The sequence below is a fragment of the Triticum aestivum genome, chromosome 5B (genome assembly GCF_018294505.1).
Source record: "Triticum aestivum cultivar Chinese Spring chromosome 5B, IWGSC CS RefSeq v2.1, whole genome shotgun sequence".
Taxonomy (NCBI): Eukaryota; Viridiplantae; Streptophyta; class Magnoliopsida; order Poales; family Poaceae; genus Triticum; species Triticum aestivum.
In genome coordinates this window covers 567,439,157-567,466,578 of record NC_057807.1, presented here as the reverse complement: position 1 = coordinate 567,466,578, position 27,422 = coordinate 567,439,157, and the positions used below count along the sequence as shown (strand labels likewise).

Below are 27,422 nucleotides of genomic sequence, written 5' to 3'. Positions count from 1 at the left end.
CCCATTTTGTCTGGCTCAGTCTGCTCTGGCTATGTACATATGCTCTTCCGAGATACAATTTACAGTGCCAAGAGGGCATAGTAAATATACATAGGGCTTAGATGTAGCGGCTTGATAATGAAGCCCAATGTAATAGCATAACTTCGATTTGCTTTGTCCAACTCACAACGTTAAACCAGCCGCAGTGTGCCCATTTATGATCTTGTATTCAAGAAAGTGAGGTTTCTTCAGTGGCATAAATGGAAAACGCTAAAACACATTAAACATTCGGCTGAGAAGTGAAGAAGGGTCATCTAATAAAGACTAGAGTGCTCAACATACAATCAGTACTAGTTGATCTCTACACCTAAGCACACATCAAATATTCAGTTGCAGATCATCTCATCTCAATGCAAACAGGGGAGACATGAAAAACACCTCTGCTACTATAGATGCAATCATACGATGCAATCAGAAATTTTGTGCACTAGTAAAAATATGGCAGAAAATATCAAAATCTGAATTAGAATTTACAACCAAAAATCATACACATATTTCAAATACTAGGAAAGCAAGAAGAAAATGAGAAGCATATAGAAATCAGATAACCTATATATGTAGCTAGTATCAGCTAAATACATTACAATTTCATAGATGAAATGAGTTCGAAAAATGGCTTCAAATTAAGCACATACAACAAGTTGGATACGGAAGTTTCAGTTTCAACGACAACCATATCAATGATGTAGTAAGTATATGCCGCTAAAACACGTCAGTTAAGAATAATAGTGATGCACAGACTAGCTACAGTCTACAACATACATTCACTAGTAGTTGTTGTATACCTGAAAACACATCAAATGTTCAGTTGCAGATTATCTCATCTCAATGCAAACAGGGGAGACATGAAAAACTCCTCTGCCATAGACAGATGCAATAATGCGATAGAATAAGAAGTTGTGTGCATTCCTGACAACACGGTGGAAAATATCAAAGTCGGAATTAGAATTTACAGAAGAGATTCATACAAATAATATAAGCAACCTATATACTAGCAGTCTAAAAGGCTAAATAGTACACAATTTCGTATAGATGAAATGAGTTCGAAAACAGACTTCAAATTTAGCACACATACAGCAAACTGGATATGGAACTTTCAGGTTCACATATTACAACAACAACCAAATCAAAGAGTACAACAGCAAAGAAACAGTGAGGAGGAGCAAACACAAACAACAAAGGCTCTAATTAAACTGATAGATATTTGTATGGTGCCTCAAACTGAACCTGCTGGGTATAGCTCAATTAATGGTGGTACCGAACGCACGGCGAGATGTCCGAGGGGGGGAGACCATGGCAGGTAGTGCTCGATCTCGCTGGGGATTGAGTAACGCCACCCGCCGGCATTGGTGCAGGGATACTCGTTCTGCTGGAAGACACTGTGCAGACCACCAGGGTAGACTTCGTCGAGGAAGTAGATGTAGCCCGGTCTACCGGCGTGTCCCGTGTCGAAGGCCTTGGAGCAGGCCCGGCCGCCGAAGAGCACCTGCCCGGCCATCTGGTTGGCTTCTGTAGCCTGAAGACCTGAAACGGCGACGTGCGGCCTCTCAACGGCGAGATGAATCTCCTCACCATTAGCAGATCGGCGCTAGAAGCGGAGAGCAGGAGGTAGCAGGATACAATCCCCCCGTGTGCCATGTTCTTCTGGGGAGCGCGGATCTCGTAGGCAAGTTGTACAATGGTAATGCGTAGATGTCGAAATTTTGGCCTCATAGCAGTAGAGGTCATCATATGAGTCGACGGCCCAGAACCATCCATGGTGGTAAGTCAGGTCCTAGGAATTGTGTGGGGCCGTCATCTCTGCCGGCAGCGATGTCCAACACTGCATGCTAGGGTGGCAGAAGGCCATGTTTATCTGGCTGGACGTTATGGCAGCGACCACGCAGGCAACAGAAGACGAGGCGGCAGACATGGCGGCTGCGGGGATCATCATGGGGCACCTGATGTCGTCGGAGTTGATGAGGATGCACACACGATCCGGGAGGGCGACGTGCTCGCCGGTGCGGAGGTTGAGCACGGCATGACCGCGACAGTGATGGGATTATACCACGAACCACCCTCCCGCGGCCTCGCCAGAGAGGGCCTAGCGTGGATCAGCGGAGCCACCGAAGATCCTGTAGCTGTTGGTACAGGCAGTGGAGGGCTTGAGGAGCCATGGCAGCGGCGACAGGTTCTGGAAGGCTACCCGGCACCAGTTCTTGCTGATGCCGGACGCCTGGACTCGATCCGCGATGTACGACAGCAGGACGAAGACATGGCCGAGGAGATCTCGGTGGAGGCTGGATGGAGATCTTATGCCATGACGAGTCGGTCTGCCCTCGCTGCATGTCCTACTCAAGCGGTGGCTGAGCTGCAAGCCGAAGGACGAGGTACATAGGACAGTTGGTGCTCCGGCGAATGAGTTCATGATGGAGCTGCGCTACCGCCGGTGCCAGGCATCTAGTCTCCCTTGCTGCACGGTGAAGATAGCCTCCATCCCTTGCCATTGCAACACCTACCTGGTCTGCTTTCTGTCATCCGCTCATGCTCGTCATTCAGTTGTCCATCGATTGGCTAGCCTACCTAAGACTATATCTGCATATCTTTCACATTTTTGTTGGACCATGCAAAGGGAGAAGGGACGAAAAAAAAGATGTTAGCTTAGACGTAGACCTGCTAAACAAATAATCTGAACAGTTTATGTAGGCATTGTTTATAGTTCCTCTGTTTCTTTCTTGTGGTACTTTTGTTTCTTTACCCACTGTGCAAGGATGTGCAGTAGCCGTGATTTGTTCAAAAGATCTTCTAGGTGAGATGCCTTCAGTTTGTTCCACGGTGGTGTCTATGGTTTTGGCTGGTAATGGTCCATGCCAGTGCATGGCTGTCAAAGCTGCACACCAAGCAAGATGAACAACTCGCTCCACAGTCCACACTCCATAGGTCATTCTGATGGTCTCCGCTCTGTATATGCCTAAGTCGATGATACTTTCTGAAGTCTCATTCAATTCAGAAAAGTGCAACATTTGTTCAGTCAAAGTTTAAGTTACATTTTTTTATTTAGTTACATTTTTAAAGTTAAGTGCAGGCTACACTTATTTAGTAAACTAAAATCGGTTGGTTCTTAAGAAAAACTCAAATCTACTTTCAATCAAAAAAAGAACATGACGGGAGATTTGTGCGCTCCTCGCCTGGGGCATCTGTGTAGATTGTGCAGCCAAGTTCCTGCGATTGTCGTGTTGGACTGCAGTGTGCCAGTGTCTGCATGATGGTCATGCGTTGGCCAAGGGCGCGCGGGTGGTTGGTGTCTAGTGCGTGCGCAACGGTTGCACGTGGCGGCCCTTCGTGGCACTCGCGATGTTTATGTTTGATGGGGTAAGGGTGCTCCGACGTCTTCTAGTCCGCATCAAAAATGGTGGTGCCCGTCTCAACTCATGAAAAGAACGTTGGGGTAGTGGCCCCTCGGTCATGGCGGATGCTGTATGCTAGTTCGCGCAGGTGTGAATTGGCAGTGGCTAGATCGCACAACGACATGGGTGACCACTTTGCAAAGGCTACTTCCAGGAGGCATGCGCCTTTGTCCAGTGCGGCCACACATGTGAGTTCACTCTCTCTGTGCTGCTCCTGCTGCCTCCAGGGTTTTGTTTTGTGCTCCCTTTTATGCCCGACAGAACGCACTCCTCGCGGTCTTCTGTTTTGCTGCGCACGGCCATCCTTTGTTTTGGTGTCCTCTATTCTCGTCTGGTGTCCTGTCTATCTCTTGGTCGGTGGTGTCCAGATCCAAGAACAACCATCATTGTTCTCTTGCGAATTCCTGAGCGTATTGATTGCGTGCGAATTCGTCCAATTCCAAATATCCATCACTTTCATCCTCCGAACTATTTTGAACCAGGACATACCCATCAGCCACTGGAAAAGGTGGTCGCGTTGTGAACCGGCACTTGTTAGGCACTGCGAAAGAAGGTGCTATTAGCCAACACCGGTTTCCTTGTGAGGACGAAGTAGCATGGGCCGACTTACTTGCAGAGCTTGGTCGGCGTCAGCATCCACATCCACTACCATGAGTATGACCACAACCATGACTGCGTTTTCCTCCCATGGCCACTTCTTCTTGAGAATAGTCCCTAAGATCCGGGTAGGTGGGACTGAGACGACACTATCATCATCGCTCATGTCGATTACTTTGAGCACATTGGCTTTCCTCTTCTTGAACGAAATCTCATCTCCACGAATCGATGTTGGCTGAGGAGATGGCCTATATTTGTTACAAATCCTCAGAGTTGGAGTAGCACTAGTCGGGATCGGTTGCAGCGGGACAATTCCATTGTTGTTAGTAAAAACAAAGGCAACCCATTTTCTCTTCTTGAAAGGAAAACTCTTACCCTCGAAGACCACCTTCTTCATGATCCACTATTCTTCATGCGGTACCGGGGGAGCCGCATCATGGAACGGGGTGACGATCCCTAGATCAATGGCCTCGATAGATGTTGTCTGTCTTTGCGTCTTGTGGATCTCAGACAACACGACTTGTTCCATGATTCTCCACCAGCATGATTCCACCTTGCGGCAAGCCTTTTGATGCCTCTCCGCTCCGGTAGCCACTTGCACTAGAGCTACTCCAGAAAAACCCCATGCCGCAGCCTGTGCGAGGCCACGTTGTTGGACGTGAACGCATGTGAATAACGAAGAGCCAGACATGATGCACGAATTTCTGAACGAATTCCTCTTCCTCGACCAAGTGAATGTCTGGGATATCGAGCTCCGACGATGAGATGCCCACTTGGGGATTGGAGTCGAGTCGGGACCTTACAAAGGCATCCACTGACTAGCATATGTGCAGGACGTGCCCGTAGAGGTGGCCATGCAACAACTTAGTGAAAGTGCAACTTACACTTTTTCTGTTCGGTTACAAATTTCTAGAAAAGTGCAGGTTACACTTTTTCAGTAATCTAAATTTGAATTAACCTAAACCAATTGATGCTTAAGAAAAACTTAATCTACTTAGCATCAACGAGTAAATCTAGTGCTTCTTCTAAAATCATGAGTTTGGTGAATCCAGACGATCCCAGCCATTCAACCATCTACATCCAATGCCCAACGGTGCTCCAATGATGTATCTATCACACCACCATAATTTCGAAACAACGATGATTGCATTAATTGCAATTAATCTTAGAAATCAATGAAAAAGCATTATTTGCAATTAATCTTAGAAATCAATGAAAAATTATTAATTGCAATTAATTGTAGAAATACCGGTAATTGCAAAAAAAAAATCGTAGAAACATTCTCTGATCGCTTCCCAAGATACTATGAAATTGGACCAGTGTTGCACATGGTGATTGGAGCCCACATTTTAGTTGTGTAGTGAGCGGGCAACAACTGCATGTGGAGGCCCACGTCTATAGTGGCAACATCCATCATTGATGGTGCAAGGGCCCACCAATGGCTTCCAATTGACATCAAACATGACGGTGCCCGCCTCTACTCACAAATAGGATACTAAGGTAGCAGCCCCTAGGTATGGCGGATGTTGTCGGTCAATTCACAAATGATGCATTTTTTCTTTTGATCTTTTCATCTGAAAGGGGCGATGAAGGCGCAAGGATTTTTTTTATTCCTTTTTGAAAGCGTTGCCGCAAAAGAAGTAGAAATTTCATCTAGACCCTAAATATATTGTAGTGTTGATTACAGTATAATTAGTGGGATTAATGTTAGTTATGCAGTTATCTTAAGACATTGGTCTCTTGCTGAAACAATATTGAGATGGTTGACCCCCCCCCCCCCCACCATTTAAAAAAGGGAAATGTTGTTACTTTTTCTAAGGCCCAAAGGTGTTTTTGATTTTATTTGAATCATAGGAAAGTCACAATATAAAGAGGCGTTTCACGAGGATCTGAGTGTGACTGCCTTGCTTGATAGGGAGGAGCGAGGTTATCTTTTGGGAGCATGTCGTCCGAGTGGTGGGGGGGGGGGTGCGGAAGAGGTCGAGATCGCGTCTGTCTTCACCGTCTCGGCCTTCATCGTGTTCAGCTGCTGCCGCCGGCACCAGAGCTGGTTAGCCCTTAACCTCGATTGCGGCTGATTTCCTCTTCCTTGTAGTCGTCCTCCTACTACTACTGTTGGCATCCATCTCCTTTTGCAGAGATTGGCCACTTGTCTGTGAGGAGAATTTGGTTTGGAGCTCGGGATCAGAAAAGAACGAGGGGCTAGGGAGATGCGGAGCGGCCGAAGCATGATCACTTTTGAGGACAGGGTGTTTTCCCACTAGTTTACGACGACAGACGAACCGTATAGCCTATACATAGGAACTGTCGGATATGAGGTCACATGTGTGCAATTATAAATTTGGTTCTTACAAATCTCTGTAAGATACTTTCATGTCTGCCAGTATTATAACCATCTTCGTGTATGCAGTTTGCCGGGAGTGTATTATGAAAAAAATAGATGAAGAGGAGATTGTATCCTTCCCAGTATGTGACGATGCTCTTGGGATCACTCCTGAAGAGAAACTAAGATAAGTAACTGTTAAAATACCAAGGTTATTTGTTGTACAATATTGTTTTTCCAACTGGTCAGTTCTCTTTTTTCCTTAAATCCATGATAAAAAAACATATAACTTGTTTTTCAGAATAGTTAAAAAAAAAGAGTATCAGCCATTGTGCCTGTTGCTTACATTAGTAGGCCCATAACCCATCTGCCTGGCACAACCAATTTGGCTCAAAATGGAACCGCGTACCTCCTCCAGAGCTCTATCTCTAGCATCGTACAGTCGGCCTCGATGTCATCGATCGTCGGCGCCTATGCCGGCACGGTCTCGTCGGATGACTACAGCACAAAAAGGCTGGTAAAGCTTCGCCCTCGTCCCCATCTCAGGCATCCAGCTATGCAGGATTCACCGCCGTCGGGAAACCCCAAGACAGTACGCCTCCTGTCCCCCTTCCTATCTCACGATCATAGATACAATATCGTTAGTTTTCGAACATTGTTAGATCTGTTGGAAGGGGGTAACTGATGTTAGTGTCAGTTTAGGAGCAACTTTTTCACTCATAGATAGTTCTAATTTCTGCTGCAAGCTAGGAAGATCGAGTAAGCTAGCAACTGAAAAAAAAAGTTTATTCGCTCATAGATAGGTCTAAGTCTGCAGCAAGCTAGGAAGATCGAGTAAGCTAGCCATTGAATCCAACTGTTTTTCGTCGCACTATGGGTGGATTTGAAGTTGATTTTCCTGGCAAAGTTTCGTGAGATGACCTAGACGAATTGGTTGCATCCCACTGTATGAGCTGCTTGTGTTAATACCCCACTTGTTTTCTATACTCTTACCATGACTGTGATGTATCCCAGTTGTCTGCAAATGAAAGGGATCTAGCCTTAATAACATGTGAGCTTTAAGAAGTCGTGCTGCCACCCTATTTAAGCCTTCTTATCACTAATAGTACTTATAGTGGATGTCAAAGCAGATATTGCTATTGGAGGCCGAACTCCATGGAGGCCTCCAAATGTAAAATTCAAAATTAATGGAAATTCATATTTTTACTGTTCAAAAAATTATGAAAAAATTTAGACATACATGAAAGCATAATGCACAAATATGTAAATTTTCAAGATGAAATACGTTGAACTGAGGGTTGTGCAATAGAAAAAACAAATCTAGGGCTTTTTAGTTAACACATGATACCGTTCATCCTCCCAGACCATGAATTTGTCTTTTTTGTACCGCATTTAAAGGTATTTCATCCTAAAATTTACACATACACCTCACATCCTTGTTTACTTGTACAAAAGAATTCAGATTTTTTTTATACCAAAAAATTTGAATTTTGATTTTTTTCCCAATATTGGCCTCCATGGAGCCCAATATCCAAAACGCCATACTCATGCCAAAAGCCATTTTAGGGTTTTACAGATACTAAAGCAAGTAAGTACACCTGATCGAAAGCCTTCTATTCATCTGTAACAATAGAACAAACTTTATAGTTCCCTGGCTGCCTCAAAATGGCTCATGCTACAAGTCCTCCCGCTTGTTTTATCTCAGTAATAATTGGGCCGACACAAAATTTTGTGGCCCCTCTCCCTCCTATTGCACGTGGTAGATAGTCATTGGATGAGTCGGCAGATGGCCTCAGTGACCACATACCAAAGCCCCATATCAAAGTTGAAGCGGTTTCCGCCAACAGTTTCAACACACGCTTGCAAATAAAAGTATATACATTTTTGTTTTGTGAAGCAAAAGGTTAGAATTCCAGCCACCTTTATTCTTTTTTTTTCATGCGATCTCGACTCAGGTGCTCCATCCCTCAACTATATGCGCCGCTAGCTAACATGATCGTTTGTTGCCTTGTTTGAAGGGCTGATACAAGTATCCATGCTACCTGGAATAATTTGTTTCCACCTAAGGGCTGATACAAGTATCCATATAGATGAAATGAGTTCGAAAACAGACTTCAAATTTAGCACACATACAGTAAACTGGATATGGAGCTTTCAGGTTCACATATTACAACAACAATCAAATCAAATAGTACAACAGAAAAGAAACACTGACGAGGAGCAAACACAAACAACAAAGACTCTAATTAAACTGACAGATATCTGTATGATGCATCAAACTGAACCTGCTGGGTATAGCTCAATTAGTGGTGGTACCAAATGCATGGCGAGGTGTGTGAAGGGGGAGACCATGGCAGACAACGCTCGATCTCACTGGGGATTGAGTAAGGCCTGGCGTAGGCGCGGATACTCATTCTGCTGGAGGACACTGTGCGTACCAGTACCACCAGGGTAGACGTCGTCGAGGAAGTAGATGTAGCCCGGGCTGCCAGCATGTCCCGTGTCGAAGGCCTTGGAGCAGGCCCGGCTGTCGAAGAGCACCTGCCCGGCCATCTGGTAGACGCACCAGCACCAGGAAGCCGGCCGGCCCGCCTGTTGGTTATGTAGGCTCAAGAGCTACAAGCGTGACGTGCGGCCTCTGAACGGCGATATGAATCTCCTCACCATCATAAGATCGGCGCTAGAGACAGAGGGCAGGTGGTAGCGGGATACGACAGAGCCTTGGCATAATATGTGATTTCCACATCGAAGAAGGAAGCCATATAGGCTGATGCCGCTGAGTAGACACCATTAGATGTTAAACATTGTGTTGTTGGTCCGAGAGAGGGGGAACCATCTGAATATCATGCCAAAGATCAAAATACTCAACAAATACCTGAACTGAGGGAGCCTCATACAAACAAATACTACAACGTCTACATCTAACTCCGGTGTGAACCCCCAAATCACACGCCGGCCGCCAAGAAACAACAAGGATTCATCCATGTCTGTCCCACCAAGAACGATACCGGCCGGCCGTGCTCGACCGCCGGAGCAGTCCTAAGCATGTCCGTGGGTCCAGCTGAGCACTTGAAGAACAACGAGGTCCGCACGCGCCAAGGACGAGCGAGCTAGCTGCTCGGCTACGACGATGACTCTGCGCCGGCACTGGCATTGGTCTCGTGGCAAATCAAAAATAAAACAAAAGGAAGGGAGAAATGACGACGTACCGCCATTCTTCACGCCGCCGACGTACGCACTGCCCTCCGCTCCAAGACTGGGAGGCACCTCACTGTTTCCCTGCCGCAATAGGATGACGAGGCTCCTGACTGTTTCCCTGCGCGCCTGCAGCGAAAACTAGACGGGTTACACGCACGGCACTACTTTTTGAGGCATATATAAACGGGGGTTATGAGCTGTAAAATAATGCTAGTATTATTTCCATTAATAAAACGTATCTATTATATATAGCATTGTGTGCAACGGTCCAACACTTTTTTTTGATGAATGAGATTCGACACTTGTGTTCCTTCTCAACATCATATGATCCCACTAATTCAACTTGCTCACTTCTATCCATTTTAATCTAATCCGTCTTTCTTCCACCCAATGATATAATAATTCATCATCCATAGTCACATAATAATAATTCTTCATCATCATCCGTAGTCATACATCAACTCATCATCCGTAGCCATATATATAATAACTCCTCATTATTCTAGCACATGAGAAGTAGTACGACCATGTCATCATGATCATCATAGTTAACAACCCGATCATCATCCGTAGTCATATAATAACTGACCATCAATATAGCACAGATGACAAGTTAACCAACACTTGCTATAAGGTAAATAACTACCTAGGACCTATTCCTATCTCTTAGGTAAAATAGCATAAAACAGGTAAATCGGTCCATCTCCATAATGGAGAATAGAGATACACGTGTCTCCAACTTGTGGCTTGTGCACATTCATGTTGTCTCCAAGAAGTTGCCTGCGCGCAATCATTACTTTACTCCATTGTTTCATATCAGGCCTTTCATCTTTTAGAGAAATCGAGTATGCACTATGGTAAGCCGTCGGCGGAGTCGGTCTTAAGGTAACCATATGCATATGACCTTCGGTAAACATCATGTCAGGTAAAAACTCCATCGCGAGCTTCTGTTGAAGAACATAATAGTAACATATATAGTTAGCAATATAGTTTACTTAAGAAGAATGTATGCAACCATAGTTAACAAAATCATACCATGTTTTCTGCAATGAAGTTGCCATCATGCAACTCGTATACTAGTGGCATGTATCCACTATAATTTTGGCTAATTTGATAATTGGTCTTAAAAATCTCAACATCATTTATTAGCGTGACAAGAGATCCTTTCTCCTCATAAGTTAGCTCGGAGCCATAACTGTAATACATCTTGTATACAGCCCTCTGAGTATTTCTTGGAGAAAGAAAATAAGATGTCAATTATAAATAAACAAGTTTAATAGGACTGAGCACCAAATATTTTTAAATAAACAATATAAATTACTTAACAAATTTGTTTGACAAATTCACATAGAGGTACAATTGGAAGCATATCCACATCCACCAAAATGTCGATATTATCTTCAATATCATGTTCAGGACGATTATCGAAGGTTATTTGCATTCTCGTGAAATCCATAGGCCTTGCATAGAGCTCCCCGATTTGAGCAACCAAAATGTGAGTGATTAACTGCATTGTAGATCCTAAACCAAAAAGCGTAACCATGTTTAGTCCTATGGTGAGCTCCGTCGTCTCCATATTCACACTATCTTGAAAATGGAGCTTCTCCAAGACATACTGTCTTGCATGGCAGGGGACGCACTAGTCGAATTGTAAAATAACAGATATTTCACGTTAAAGCAAAGAAGCACACTTAATTACGAAAAAATTACTGGTCGTCGTTATGTACAGTAAAAACATCGCAGGTCTCGTCCAGCTTGATGGTGAAGAACCTACCGTTTTCCAGGTGAGGCATGTCGCACATGCCCCTGTCATCATTGCAGTAATCGCAGTGAGGGATCCTATCATCGTCAGACATTTCCTATGTTCACAATTCAAAGATTATAAATCGATGGCAATTACCCAACCAGGAACTCAACACACAAATCACTATTCAGCACGGGTTGACTTTCGGTCTGTCATGTCTTCCTTGAAAACTTTCATCTCATGTGGTGTATATGATGGGCAATCCCTCTCTGATATATTCGACTGTCGGTGATGTTCGCTCCTCCCTTCATTGGCGAGTGCATTACACCAGAATATCTAGCACTCGTCAACGAACGAGAAGCGACCCGCACGACAACAATTGGGATTCTTCCTCTCTGATATTTTAGCAGTATATGGTGGACACTCCGTCACAGATATTTTGACCGTCGGTGATGGTCGTTTCCCCTCCTTCTCTCGTGCATTACCAAGGTATATCACAAGAAGGAGAGGAAATGACCTCCACGACAATAGTCGGGATTCTTCCTCTCTGATTTTTCAATAGTATGTGGTGGACACTCCCTCACAAATATTTTGACTGTCGGTGATGGTCGTTCCTCCTTTCTTTTGAAAGTGCATTACACAAAAATGTCGAGCTCTTGGGAAAGAAAAAGAAGAAGCAACCCCCATGACAACAGTCGAGATTCTTCCTCTCTGAAAGTCACACTAGGAGCCCCAATAGACTGAAAGCCAACCCGTTACATATATGGAGTAATGACATAAAAAAATTGCCTATGTTTTGTCGGAATGTCGTTTAATTCCTGTTCCGGCAAATCACGGGCACCCGATGTGTCCTACTTTCTAGCACTAGTCATGCCAAAATTCACAGAAAAAATTTCCACGACCATTGCTAAAAATAGGACATATCGAGCGCCTCAAATTTGCCGGAACGGAAATGAATCAACATTCCGGCAAAACATAGGCCACGCAGAGTTTCCCTGCAATAGAACGAGACATATGTGGCCAGCTTTGGAACCACATACACAACAACTCAAGTTCATACAATCTTTGTACATAAATGTTGGTCATTTTCTTATCTACTTCTAGTGTGCATGTACTTTGCTGCCTTGTCAACCCTAGGTGATTGGTATTGATTCCGAAAGTTGAAAGTGATGATGTTCTCAATTAACTATATATTAGCAGTTATTGTTTAGCCTTAAACAAATATGTTTTCTTAGTAATGTTTGCTGCCTTAAAACATATGAACCCTAGAAATTAAAACGAACAAGAAGAGAGGAAGAGGAGGGAGGTTACCTGCGGCGGAGGGGACTTGGAACAGTGAAGGGGGTTGAGGATGACGGAGAGAGGCATCGAGGCCTGGTAGCGGCGAGTGTGGGCGACCGCGCACGGAGGGCCTAGACGTGGGAGGGAGGCTGCGCGGGGAGGGCCGGGATGTGGTAGGGCGGCCGCGCGGGGAGGGCCAAGACGAGTGAGGTCGGCCATGCAGGGGAGGGTCAGCTAGGATGGGTGAGGAAGGTCGCCGGAGCAGGGAGAGTGAGTGAGAGTGTGAAGAATGGAGAGGGAGAGTGACATGCACTACTGCTAATGAGGCCACTTAGCAGTAGCACAGGTTGAAGACGTGCGCTACGGCTATGGAAATACCTGTAGAGGGGGCATGCGGCCCAACGCTGCTGCTAATTGAGGCCCACCAGCTAGCCCGTGTAAGCTAGTACCAGCGTGGGGCTAGTCGTCCGCACTAGCTATATGATTTGTTGGAGCGCGTGGTGTAGAGCTCGCGCTGCTACTAATGCTCGACCAAGGGTACCTGGGGGCCCGCTTAGCACAAGCGGTTATTGGGCAACCATGTGCTACTACTAACATATACCTATAGCGACGTTCTTACGCCCGCGCTACTGCTACTTAACAGTGAATGTCCGAGATACCGAGCTCCGACGACGAGAGGGCCACCTGGGGAACGGAGACGGCCGCCAGGGCCTTAGCCAAGGCGGGCAATGAGTAGCATATGTGCGGTGCACACTCGTAGAGGTGGCGCCGTGGCGCGTGGACATCGCGGCAGAGAGCTCGCGGAACCCGGTAGGAACAACTTTGTCATGCTATCGGTCTACTATAAATGGAAATACCACTTTTTGCTGTTATCTTTTTCAATGCAGTTAACAGGGGTTGATTGGTTTGATAAAATAGAAGAAGCCATTGGTCAAGATTAAGCTGCAATCTACCGTTGACGTGACACCGTAATTAGGTATGAATTAGAAATTATGGTATGTACTTACATTTTGTGGCTGAACCGGATCATAAAGGTTTATGTCACGTGAGATTTTTTTTTTGGTTGAGAAACACACGAGGATTATTTTCTCTGTAGGACAAATCAGATAAATAAGATCAAGGTCAGTTGTAAAAATATTCTATGTGGATATATAAGCAGGGTGAACCGATGGAAGTGCATGTGAACTATGACTGTGAGGAGAAATTACAAACTCACTGAACGAGAGCACCTTCTAATTACTGTTGTATATATATACTGTATGAGCACATGCACACAGTTTCTTTAGCAAGGAAATTGAAACTTTTACCGGAGAAACACTCGTCCAGTAGATGGCTTTATCTGCTCGATTCAACCACAGTGGATCAATAGATGATTACCATTTATTTATGGCAGCGGAGGTTAAAGACCGATACGGATGGGATCGCTGGTCGGCACGATAGGTAGCTAGCACCCAGGGTGCACCGTCCCGGAGAAAAAATATGGCCGTGTGCCCATGAGCGACCCGTCCATGGAAACGGATCTCACCTGCCTACCTATGTGAATTCTGTGACCACACTCGTACCTTGCAGGGGAAGTATGTTTTTTTTTTTTGAGAAATACAGGGGAAGTATATGTACACATACCCTATTGCTATGTACTTCTAAGATCAATCAAATATAATGGATAGATAAATTAGTTCACTATTCTTGCCCAGATTTGGATCGGAGAACAACTTACCCAATTTGTCCTCCCGTTTTATCTTTTATTGACGAGGACCTTCCACTCCCTGTTCCTGTATGATTTGAGTTCCTTCAACCAGATGGGAACATCAACCTCTTTCCAACGCATTTTTCTTGAGCTTATCGGACAAGTACTTGCTCGTTGGTTCTTCCTCCTCTCTCATGCCCTCATGAACCACCTCGTCCTTTGTGTTCGTGGACAAGTTGGTTAGTGAGTCATATGCCTCTCCCATTTTGAGATGAATCACCACTGGAGGGCTTTCGTCGAGGGGATCTTTGGCCCGCTGGTCCTCTCAGATTGGGTGCTTGACGAGTTGACCATTCTTTTTCTTATGTTTTTGTTGTTTGGGCTGTGGCTATATGATTCGGCTTTGCTGTATACAAACATATATAGCAAAAGGTTGAGGGAATAAGTAGCAACAATTTATGGCAATTAATTAGGAGGGGGCAACCTAGCATAAATAATTAGTATATGAACATGATCTTATCGACCAGGCAATATGAACCATGTTTAGCCCAAAATAGGAGAACATGATCCGTGTTCTTTACCAAAATGAGAGTCCTTGCTCTTCATGCATCTGCTTGATTGGATGTATATACAATTAATACTATACAGCAAGGAAATAGCTAGGAGAGATACTATGTATATCGGTTCAAGATCTTACATTGACTACAGATTTGCAGTAATAAATGAATTCAAAACTAATATAGGGCGTATTTAGTGGCTGTATGGTTGGGGAAGTATTTCACTTCTGTTTGCATTCTTTATGGGTGTCTTCTGTTTGCAAACTTGAAGCCTTTCTCCTTTCTGGCTGTCTTCCATGTCCCGTCATCGTGGCCACACGCTGCAGCTCACGAGTAGTTTGGGCAGGCACTGGGATTTCCTGCAAGGTGCACACTTTATGTGCGGTGGCCGCCGGAAGAAACCACATGCTTAAATAAAATGTGGATGCACCACATTCTTAAATATAATGTGACTACACCACTTTTTTTACAAAGTGGTTGCTCCACATGCTATAGAGGTTAGAAGGATGATCACCACATGCTCCACCACTTGATCGATAAATTTTCCGAGGCCAAGACAAAAGGCAGTCGGCTTACATCTGCATGCCGACTGGATGTAGGCTGAGTGCATTTTGCCGAGTGTCAATCCAGCGTAGCTGTTGCCGAGGTGCATTCAGCCTTCGCCGGGATGTTTGCACACTTGGCTTAATATGTTTTCCTGTCGTGGTGATGCCGTTCGATGCGACTTCCTGATCCCAGAAGGATTGTCGCTATTTTCTTGCGATTTCCCAAGTCTTTTGAATGTGTGGCAATTTGTCTTGTTCCATACTTTCATTACTTTCATCCTCTGGACTACTATGAACTTGAAGATGGCCGTTAGCCACTCGAGAAGGTGATGGCGATGTAAGCATGCGCCTTTTAGGCACTGGAGAAGAGAGCGCTATCAGCCAACACTAGTTGCCTTGTGAGGATGAAGCACTGCAACGACTTACCTACAGATCTTCGTCGGCATCTACTTCCTCGTCCATGGCCAGGACCAGGACCACGGCCACGATGCCTCCCGTGGCTACATTCTTCTTGAGAATAGCCCCCAAGATCTAGGTCGGTCGGACTAGGACAATATTATCATCATCTCTAAAGTCGATTACTTTGACCAGATCAGCATTCCTCTTCTTGAACGGAATCTCCTCCTCCATGAATCCATCTGATGTGGGCTCAGGAGATGGACCATGTCTGCCGGAAATCCTTGAAGTTGTAGAAGCACTAATTGAGATCCGCTGCTGGGGGATAATTTTATTGTTGTTAACGAAAGCGAAGGCAACCCATTTCCTATTCTTGAAAAGAAAATACTTATTTTCGAATGGAAAATATTTATTCTCGAACACCACCTTCTCCATGATATGTTGTTCTTCATGTGGTACCTAAGGAGTCGTGTAATGGGACATGGTGGCGATTCCTTGATCAGTACCCCCAACAGGAGTTGCCTGTCTTTTTGTCTCGTGGATCTCAGACAGCACGGCATGTTCTGTGGTTCTCCATGGGCGTGATTCCAACTTGCGGCCAAGAATTTTGATGGGGTTTCCTCTCTGGTAGTCACTTGTGCCGAATCTACTCCAGAAAAAACCTGAGCCGCAGCCACCGAGCACGGCCATGGCTGGAAGTGAACACATGTGAACATGTAGAGGCAGGTATCCCGCATAAATTTATGAACGAAATCCTCTTCCTCTACCAAAGTGAATGTTCGGGACACCGAGCTCCGATGATGAAAGGGATACCGGGGGAACGGAGACGCGACCGGGACCTTACCAAGGCGGCCACAGAGTAGTGCATTTGCAGGACAATCACATATAGGTGGCCGTAAGGGCTCTTGGTTTGTTGTAGATTCTTCGCCCTTGCTCTTACGCAGAAGTCCAAGCCACCCTTCTTCTCTATAGTCAATAATCAGCAGAAGCTCTTTCACCTTTACATGTGTCTTCCTTGTCGCATCATAGTGGCTGCACATTGCATCTCATTAGTGGTTTTGGAAGGCGCTGGGGCTTCGTACGACGTGCACACCGCGGTGGCCATTGGAGGAAGACACATGCTTAAATAAAAAGTTGCTGCACCACATTCTTAAATAAATAGTGACTACAACACTTTTATGACAAATTAGCTGCACCACACGCTGTAGAGGCCGGGAGGATGATCACCACATGTTGTAGAGGCCTCGGCAACAACTACTGCGTCACTACTTTTTGGTTGCAGTCTCAATATATAGGGATGCTAGTGAACTGTCTACTCTTATTGTATTGTTGCTACTTGCTAATTTACAACAGATGCAAAACAGAACGCGGGCTCCATGGGGCTCATTTTTTTTGGCATGGGTTGCTGATTTCACCCCATCTTATATGTTTGCCGAGGCCCGACGAAGGGCACTCGGCTTACCTCCGTATGACGATAAGATGTAGACCGAGTGTGTTGCCCCAAGTGTCTGACCCGGCGTAGCTGTTCCCGAGGTGAATTCAATCTCCGTTGGGTGGTTTGCACACTCGACTTAATTTGTTTTTCTGTAGTGGTGGTGGCGTTTGATACAACTTCCTGATCGCAGAGAGCCGCCTCAATTTTCGTATGAATTCTGAGCCTTTTGAAGCGTGGGGATTTCTCCTGTTCCAAATTTCCATCAGTTTTATCCTCTGCACTACTTTGAACTTGAAGATGGCTGTCAGCCGCTAGAGAACTGAGTGGCACTATGAACAGACGCCTCATAGGCACTAGAGAAGAGGGTGCTATCTGCCAACACGGGTTGTCTTATGAGTGCGAAGTATGTTGCGCCGACTCAGAGCCCACATCCGCATTCATGATCACGATCAGGACCACGGGCATGATCGCAGCATCCTCCTGCGGTCACTTTCTTCTTGAGGATAGTCCCCAAGATCTGGGTCGGTGGGACTGAGATGACATTATCATCATCGGTACCTCGATTACTTCAACCTCATTGGCATTCCTCTTCTTGAACATAATCTCCTCCTCCATGAATCCATCTGATACGGGCTGAGGAGATGGACTGTGTTTGTCAGAAAACCTTGGAGTTGCAGAAGCACTGATCGGGATCAACTGGAGTGGGATACTTTTTGTTGTACCACTTCACCGATAAGCCTGGCGCTACTACTGCATCACCACTTCTTGGTTGTGCTCTCAATTGGGATGCAAGTTAAGTATCTACTCTTATTGTATTGTTGCTACTTGCTAATTTAGCAAAGTTGCACAATAGAGCTCGAGCTCCATGGAGCTCTCTTTTTTGTCGTGGGTTGCTGATTTCACCTCTTCTTTTATTTTTCCTGAGGCCCTAAAGAAAGGCATTGTCTTACGTACATATGCTGATAGGATGTAGGTGTTGCCAAGGTGAATTCAGCCTTTGTCGGGTGGTTTGCACACTTGCTTAATATGTTTTCCTATAGTGGTGGCGGCGTTTGATGCGACTTGGTGACTCTAGAAGAGTCGCCGTTGTTTCCGTGTGAATTCTTGAGACTTTTGAATTCGTGCGAATTCATTCAGTTCCAAACTTCCATCACTTTCATCATCTGAACTACTTTGAACTTGGGGATGGCCGTCATCCGCTCGAGAAGGTGGTGGCGCGATGAACAGGCGCATCTTGGGAACCAGACAGGAGGGCTCTATCAGCCAATACAGGTTGTCTTGTAGGACGACGTAGCCTGCGCCGACTTAATAGTAGAGCTTGGTCGGCGTCTGCGTCTACGTCCATGACCACGACCAGGACCATAAGTGTGATTGTGGCATCCTCCTGTGGCCACTTTCTTCTTGAGGGTAGTCCCAAGATCTTGGTCGGTGGGAATGCGACATTATCATTATCGCTAACAATTTCTTCGGACTCTTCGGCATTCCTCTTCTTGTACGGAATCTCCTCCACTAATCCATCCGATATGGGCTGAGGAGATGTAGCATGTTTGTTGAAAATCCTTGGAGTTGCAAAAGCACTGATTGGGATCGGCTACAGCGGGATAATTTCCTTGTTGTTAGCGAAAGCGAAGGCAACCCATCTCCTCTTCTTGAAAAGCAAATCCTTATCCTCGAAGACCACTTTCTCCATGATTCGTTGTTCTTCATGCGGACAAGTTGGCGGTACAGACCTTATTGAGGTGGCAACCGAGTAGTATATGTGCAGAATGCGCCCGTAGAGGTGGTCCTGAGCAGCGGGCTCATGGAACCAGCAAATGATGACATGCGCGCCTATGTTGCGCCACCGTGGCCATGCGCTATAACTCATCAACCGTTTTGGCAGGCGCTGGGGCTTCCTAGGATGTGCACACATTCTCTGCGGTGGCTGCCGGAGGAAACCACATTCTTAAATAAAATGTGGTTGCACCACATTCTTAAATAAAAATGTGACTACACCACTTTTTTTACGAAGTGGCAGCACCACACGATATAGAGGCCAGGAGGATGATCACCATATGTTGCACCACTTGACTAGTAAGCCTGGTGCTACTACTGCATCACCACTTCTTGGTTGCCCTCTCATGGGGATGCAAGTCAAGTATTTACTCTTATTGTATTGTTGCTGCTTAAGAATTTACAGAAGATGCAAAACAAAGCTCGAGCTCAATGGAACTCGTGTTTTTCCTAGGTTGCTGATTTCACCTCTTCTTATATGCTTGCCGAGGCCCCAACAAAAGCTACTTGGCTTGTAGGCCGAGTGCATTCGGTGACTTTCGCACCCGACATTGTTGCTGCCACGTGGTTTCTGCACTCGACTTAATATGTTTTCCTATAGTGGTGGTGGCGTTTGATGTGACATTCTGATCGCGGAAGAGTCACCATTATATTCGTTCGAATTCATGTGCCTTTTTAATGTGTGGGAATTTGTCCAGATCAAAACTTCCATCACTTTCATCCTCCATACTACTTTGAACTTGGTGGTGCTGTGAATAGGCACATGTTAGGTACCGGAGAAGAGGGCGCTATGAGCCAACACCTGTTGTCTTGTGAGGACGAAGCAGCCTGCGCCGACTTACCTAAAGAACCTTGGTCGCCATTCGTGTCCGTGTCAACGACCAGGACCACGGCCGCGACCGCAGCTGCCTACCGTGGTCACTTTCTTCTAGAGGATAGTACCCAAGAAAATATTGCAAGATTTGTATGCCTTTTCATGTTTTTAGTTGTTAAATTTAATGTTTTGGTTAAATAAACTTACATTGGTACCTAGAAATTTGCTTTTCCTTAAATGTTCACCCTGTCTAACTTCGATTCATGGATCTGCCACCGCTAGCGAGTGGGTCCCTACTTATTCTCCGTGCACAATGCTCCTATTCATTTTCTTTTTTCGCCCAATGAGGTTACGCCTAGTACCTCATTAAACGAGTACCACTTTTGCCAAAAAGGGATAGACGAATATAAAGTCACACTAGTTGCACTGATTTAAATGTGTTTGGATCTATATCTTGCATTAGTTACAATTGTGTGGTAATGTCCCATGCTTACAAAAGAGTCTCGCCTGACCTCTCCCCTCCTTTTCTAGGTGCATTTCACTTGCACGCGCTTCACATGCACGATGGTCTTTCCCAAACTTATTTTTCTCTTTTTTGCCTAATTCGCTACTTACTTGCCCAAAATATAGTATTCATACCTTTCGCTTTTGTCAGAAATCATTATTTACCTCGGCACAAAAATATTCATCATCAGTATCATAAATTAAAGATTAAAATAGGTTGTCCTGATCTGTCACATAATGTAACTCCTCTAAAAAGTCGGGTGTATTTGGTGTACTCATTAATTGCAGTAAATTATGGTGCCTCCAGGTTCGCTGAAGATGAGGTTTTGTGCTTTTATCACCTGTCAGAAAATAAACCAAACAATTCACATACAAGACAAGTTCCTCCGAGTCGGTTCTCCCTTTTCCCATGTGAAAGCAACGAGTCTCATCGAACTCGCTTCTCTCTTTCCCCCATAATTCGCATGCATAATGGTATCATCTAGTTCAGCCCACCATTTCCCACGTTACTTCACGTACGCGATGAATATTGATCTACAGTATGGAGGGAATGAAAAAAATGGAATTGCCAGATTCTGAACATAAAAAAGTAGATTTAGAAAAAGCAATACAGGAAGATGGGTCCGAATACAAATCAGACATAGAAAGTTCGTTGTAGAAAAAGTGCCCTGACCTAAACATTCTCCTGGGCCTCGGTCCGGCAACACACACACCGCGCCGCCAACATGCAATCGCCTCACACTCATCTATCTCTAGTTTTCTACCAAGAAAATGAAAGATATTGCTACTCCGCGGTCGCCCCAAAGCCCCAGTGACTTGCCGGAGCTCCGCCACGCTTCTCCCTACTCCCGGCCGGCCAATGCCCTTGATTCCATCTACCGGCGCTATGTATTTCTGATTCACCTCCTCCTGAGGCCCCGAGTTCTAAGTTTTGAAGAGCGACCACGTTGATTGATGGGGGGGGGGGGCAAAATTAACTTCCAGAGCATGTCGTCGGGAAGGTCGCTGTGTTTTCTAATGTGGTGGAGATCTCATCCGCCTAAGCCTCCATCATGTTCAGCCGCCGCCGCCGGAGCCGGATAGCCCTTGCCCTCGGCTGATTTCCTCTTCCTCTTAGTCGAACACCTACAACAATCGCCGACCTCCATCTCCTTTGGCACATAAGGCTTCTAGTCCGGCCAGAATGGTTTGGTGCTAGAGCTCGATCGGGATTGGAGCAGGACGGGGGGGGGGGGGGGAGGGAGGCTTCTGATAAGAGAGTGTTGGCTTCTGGGTTAGGATGACAGATGAACCCTATGTTGTCCGATGTGAGTAAATGGTAAGATGACGCCATCAATTAGAAACTACCTGACGTGACATGTGCGAATGGGACCAAACCTGCACTGGGGTGGCCCCACGTCAATAGCATCCCCTTGACGGTGCCAAAACCCCGTTGCTTACCAGGTAGCGTTGACGCATGCTTCCCACAAAAAGGAAATACGTCCAGCTACAGCTTTAATTTGTTCTAATTTGTTGCAAAAGAGAATGGCGTCAAGGCTAGTGACAGCCAGCAGATGGTGGATGGAGACGGGGAGACATCGAGTCGGGAATGAGGGACCAATATATTACAATGTTCTGACGTTTTATGGGATTCCGTGCATCTTCAATCAGTAATGGGGGACCGATATATTACAGTGTTCTGGCAGTTTTGACAGTGGCAATTCTATGAGAAGGGTCATGAGAAGGGCAACGGTTCCTTGCAGAACTAGAGATGACGCGGACTCCGCAGTTGACGCCTTGACGGTGGTGCTAACTCCCGCGACCTGCCTGAAGGAGTGAATGGTCGCGCCGATGTCATCGTGGGCTAGCCCCACCACCAGCCTCCAGTTGGTCACATACGATTGCAGTACAACATGGTGCTAGGAGTGGGAGACGCTGCTGTGTGTTTGGGGATGGGCGGTGGGCCATGGCAGAGAAGATGGAGTTTAGAGGTAGGGCAGAGGGGAAACAAGCACGCGCGCAGCCATGGCCACGTGCTCCTGATCGGCCGTAGTTTCTTTGCCCGTACTCTCACGCAACAGTACATTCGGATATGTTGTGTCCATTTCATTTGTATTCAACCGCGTGAGTACAGTCTGCTTCCTTGTGTCCATTTGGCAGAACTTTAGAGGTGGGGTGGAGTACGTAGTAATGTTTGGAGAGAGTAGTAATTTGTGTCAAGGAAGTATATATTTCAATTCTGTGTTTTGCCGCACTTCACATTCTTAAATAAATTGTGGCGGCACTACTTTTTTCTTTGACAAAGCGACTGCACCACATTATGTCGAGTCCACTTAAATAAAATGTGGCTGAGCCACTTCATCCATAAGCCTGGCGCTACTTCTGCACCCATTACTTGCGCTCTCAATGCAATCGGGATGCAAGTCATGTATCTAGTCTTGTTGCATTGTTGCTACTAACTAATTTACTCGTATCATTGTTTTCATTTGTCGCTTGCGTAAAATTTTGTTCTTCCAATTCTCTATATGAAATTTACCTGCCTGCCTGTGGAGTTCCTCTTGTGACCATATTTTTGTATAAACAGTTTGCCGGGAGTGTATCATGGAAAAAATAGATGAGGAGGAGATCGAATCCTGCCCCTTATGCGACGCTGCTCTTGGGATTGCTCCTGAAGAGAAAACTCAGGTAAGGGATATTTGTTAAAATACCAAGTTTATCTATATAGTTCCCTACAACATTGTTTTTTCAACTTGTCAATTCTCATTTTCTTTCAATATACGTATAAGTACACCTACGCAGTTATGCAATACAAGTGCAATTATAAGCTAATAAACTCGATCTCCCTAATAACCAGAAGAAACTATTTTCTTTGAGAAGCAAATACTTACTCCCTCTGTCCCAAAATTTAAGAATGTCAAAAATGATCTTACATTTTGGGACGGATGGAGTAGAATGTATCTATGTATAGAAGAAACTATCTATGTATATATACATTATTGTTGTGAAACAAAAGCTTAGAATTCCTGCCACTTATTACTTTTTCCCTGTGATCTCGGCTCGCGTACTCTACTATATGTTGCTACCTAACATCATTGGTTGTTTCTTCGTTTGAAGGGCTGATGAAAAAATTCACGCTATCCGGGATAATGTGTTTCCACCTCAGACAAAAGTTGATGCTTCTGAGGCTGCAACTATTACAGTGCCAGCAAAGATAGAAGAGAGGTCCATTTCTTCCTTGGTTGAAACCCCAAAGATGGCACCAAAATTAACCGAGATGACAATATCTGCAGATAAAAAGAATGTAGTATCAAAGTATTGCCAGCAAGTGACGCCAATTGTCTTGTAACATTTGCTTATTCGAACTAAACTTCCATCCAAAACAAAACACTGCAGATATTTCTCAAGATCGAAAGAACTGTGAGACGATTGAGAAGGAAGAGCTTTATAAGCCCTTACGTAGTTTAGTCCTTTCAAGTGCGAGGAAATCGCAAAAATCAAGTTCTTGTCTTAGGGGAAGTCGCAAAAATATAACAACCACAGAGGATAGTTTGTGGGAAAGCCCAGTCTGGTTTTCACTAGGGACTGCACCAAAACAGTAAGATTGCAGGACATTCAGTGTCTTTTACTGATTCTGATGGACCATTTTGTTGTGTCCTCAAGTCAAAATGAAAACTGTTTTTGCAGGGCAAAAGCTAAACGGCTGCCTCAAATAAATAATAATTTCAACAGAATTAAGGAGTTCCCCTTTAATCTTCAAGTTTCTTTGTCAACAATGATAAAGGCCTCTCATACTTTACATAGATATACTTCTTGTTCAATATGAAAAAGTTATGTATAGAATTAAGTGAATTGCCCTTTAATCTTCATGTTTCTGTTTCAACCACGGCAGAAGTTTCTTTAGATTCCAAGGATTTAATACATTCTGTGCAATATGGATTTTTCTTCTTGTTCCAGAGATGGAACTTTGGAGGTCGCCTCCATCCTAAAGCTCATTATTAAAAAACTTGAGCTAGCAAGTAACGTTAAGGTGAGCTTTTCAAAAGTCTTTGTACTTTGGTTTTGACTTGTGATGGGCCTCTTGTCAAGGTGCTTGCTTCCAAGAATTAGAATTAGATCATCAATAAATCTTCAGTTTCCTGCATTTGTAGATTTTATTTTTCAGGAATTGTGAAGGGACCGGTCTCCCCATCCATTTCCATTAAGAGGAATAACCCTGCTGCATTTGTAGACTTCGATGGTGACCTAGCACAATTTAGTTACATCATTATTATTCTTCCTATTATCCCGCATGTAAGCCCAGAAAAAATGTATGCATATGGACAATGCTGAATGTGTTATTTTGCCTAAACCCAGTATATATATATTCTGTACTTGCGTAAAAAGTAGGTGGATATCTTATGCCATGACAGGTCGGTCTGCCCCTCGACGACAGTGCAGGGCCTCCTCAAGTGATGGCTGAGCCGCAAACCGAAGGACAAAGTCCAGAGGCTGGTGGGGACTCCGGCGGATGAGTTCGTTATTGTACTACCGGCACCGCCAAAACGAGGACTAAGCGGGAAGGACCTCATTCCTTCTTCAAAAAGCCGCCACTGCCTTGTCTTCACGAGCAGGATACAAACCATTGGTGGGGGAGAAGTTGCACGCCAGGGTGAGCTTCCGCCGGCTTATTTCCGCGATATCATCATGATTCAATCTTGTGCCTCCCATGGTCTTCCAGGCATCATCAACAAATTGCACCAAAATAAAACCTAGAGGTTACTGATGCGGGGCATTGACATTTGCCCCAGTAGCTAAAATGTGCACAACCTTGTTGTCTTCTCTAAGAAAACTCGATAGCAACCGAACACATACATGAAAATAATTATTCATATACATTCCACCAATCCTCATACAAATACGTAGGGTTGCAAGGATATGCCTCAACCCATTGCCTTCCTGAATTACTCATACATGATGACCGGATTGCAAGAAGAAATAATGGATTTCAGACATAAAGATGAATGCTTATAGATAATACATCTTGCAATGCTTGCCGGATGCGATACACGATTACAAGTATGACTAACTTAGAGGGTAGATGTTGCAGTGATGGTGATGGCGGCATCTATGGAGATGACATGGGAGATGGCGACATCTTGTGTTGGAAGATGGCTTCTATAGTGCTATTGGATGCTCTCCTCGTTGTTTTGCCTTCCACTGTTGTGATCCTGGTACGGGGCCCTTTATAAACATTGTTGGGGTGGAGCGACGGTACGAACACATGCGCTCGTGCTGGACGCCGTCTTTGCACTCTGGATAGACTGTTGCCTCATCGATTTTCTCCATTCCTTCTTCATTTTCCTTGTGTTTATCTAAGTGATAATTTACATCCAAGTTTGGCCTCTTGTCGGTATCGTGACCATTGGGTTCACTCACCCAACTGTACATGGGCCACAGTAGCCTCCTTGCTAGGAAGGATAACAGGTGAACGTTCCGGCAAGATCATCACACTGGAGTCCAGATCCGTAGTGGTATGCAGATCTTTGTCAAGACCATCATCCTGGAGTCCTCATCTGTAGTGGTATGCAGATCTTTGTCAAGACCATCACCCTGGAATCTATGGCAGCATGTAGATCTTTGTTGAGACCAGATATATCTTTATACATCAACAACAAGATGTATGCAAGAGAAGTTTTTTGAGCCGATCGGCAAAACCAAAAGGCAATGAAAACTGGAATGACCAGGTCCTGTACAGAAAAAAGTTTTTTTTTCTAAAAACAAAAAGAAAGACAGTTCAGAATACAGACGGTACATAGCTTGGTGTAGGTGTACGACAAAAAGTACGCTGGACAAAAAATTCTTTAGAACCCCGGTCCGGCTACGGGTAGTCGGGCACCCCCCCTCCCCCTGCTGCCAACATGTAATCGCCTCCCTCCCACTCTTCTATTTCCACCCAAAAAATACAGCACAATAGGAAAGGCTTTCTTACCCCCTAGCCCCCCCCATCACCAACCAGAGCTCCGCCGCCACTTTTGCCTTCTCTCAGCCGGTCAAAGCCCACGCTTTCATCGCCTGATATTTAGGATCGATCGTCTTATTCGTAGCATATATTGCTGGAGATATTTGCCCAGCGTAAGATGGTTCAGTGTGCTGATGGCCCTTCTCCTGTTATATTTTCTACTAGATGCATAAATTTCTCTGCTATTAGCCAGCGTTCTTCTCTTCATCTCAAAATATGAAGGCGGGGAACTTAGAAAAACAGTGCTCTTATGAATTTTTATCAACAATGGAGACCATATTTCATCAAAAAATCCTATGTATTTTTTCCCATTCATTCGTACCAGCAATTTGTCGTTGGTGATGTAATAACATGTAACTGGATTCCAAGAATTTAATACGTTCTGTTCTTCAATATGACTATTTTCTTCTTGTTTCAGAGATGGAACTATGTGGGTATCCTCCATCCTGAGGCTGATTAATAAAAAACTTGAGCTAGCAAGTGAAGATAAGGTGAGCCTTTTAGATGTCCTTGTACTTCCATTTTAAATTGTTGTCACTCCACAAACCCTACTCAAGTCTGTGTCCTCCTTTCAAGGCGCTTGCTTCCAAGCATTACATTATCGATAAATCTAGAGTTTGCTACTTTTTTGAAGGGGCCACTCCTCACCAATTTCCATTAAAAGGAACTACAGTGCTGCATTTGTAGATTTGGTTGGTGACATAGTAGGATTTATTTGCACCATTTTTCTGTTGCAAAGCTCCCAAATAATACATCACTAAATCATATCTCTTCCTGTTACTGAGCGTGCTGAGAAAGTATGTGAGCCTGCTCTTTTGACTGACACCTTGTGTATACACTTGTGTGAAATGCAGGTGGAGATCCCATGCCATGACGAGCCGATCTGCCTACACTACACGGCCTACTCAAGTGGTGGCTGAGCTGCAATCTGAAGGACGAGGTTAGAGGCCGGTGGGTGCTCCGGTGAATGAGTTCATGATGCCAGAGCCAGGCATGCAGGTTGTTGCAATCAGTGAAGCCTATCAATTTAACTTGTCATGGTGTGAGCGGGTATATGTGGTTTTTTGTATCGTGAGGTGGTGAGAATAAAAGGAGAAAATAAATAAAGAGAAAAAACAAGGGGCCTGACCCCGACCCTTCGCTATCAATTTTCATGAAATCACGTG

General features: G+C 44.9%; 1 pseudogene; it reads left to right on the top strand.

Moving 5' to 3' along the window:
* The first annotated feature begins 1,795 nt into the window (after positions 1-1,795).
* Positions 1,796-27,176, top strand: LOC123115033 (E3 ubiquitin protein ligase DRIP2-like; annotated as a pseudogene).
* Positions 27,177-27,422: the final 246 nt, after the last annotated feature.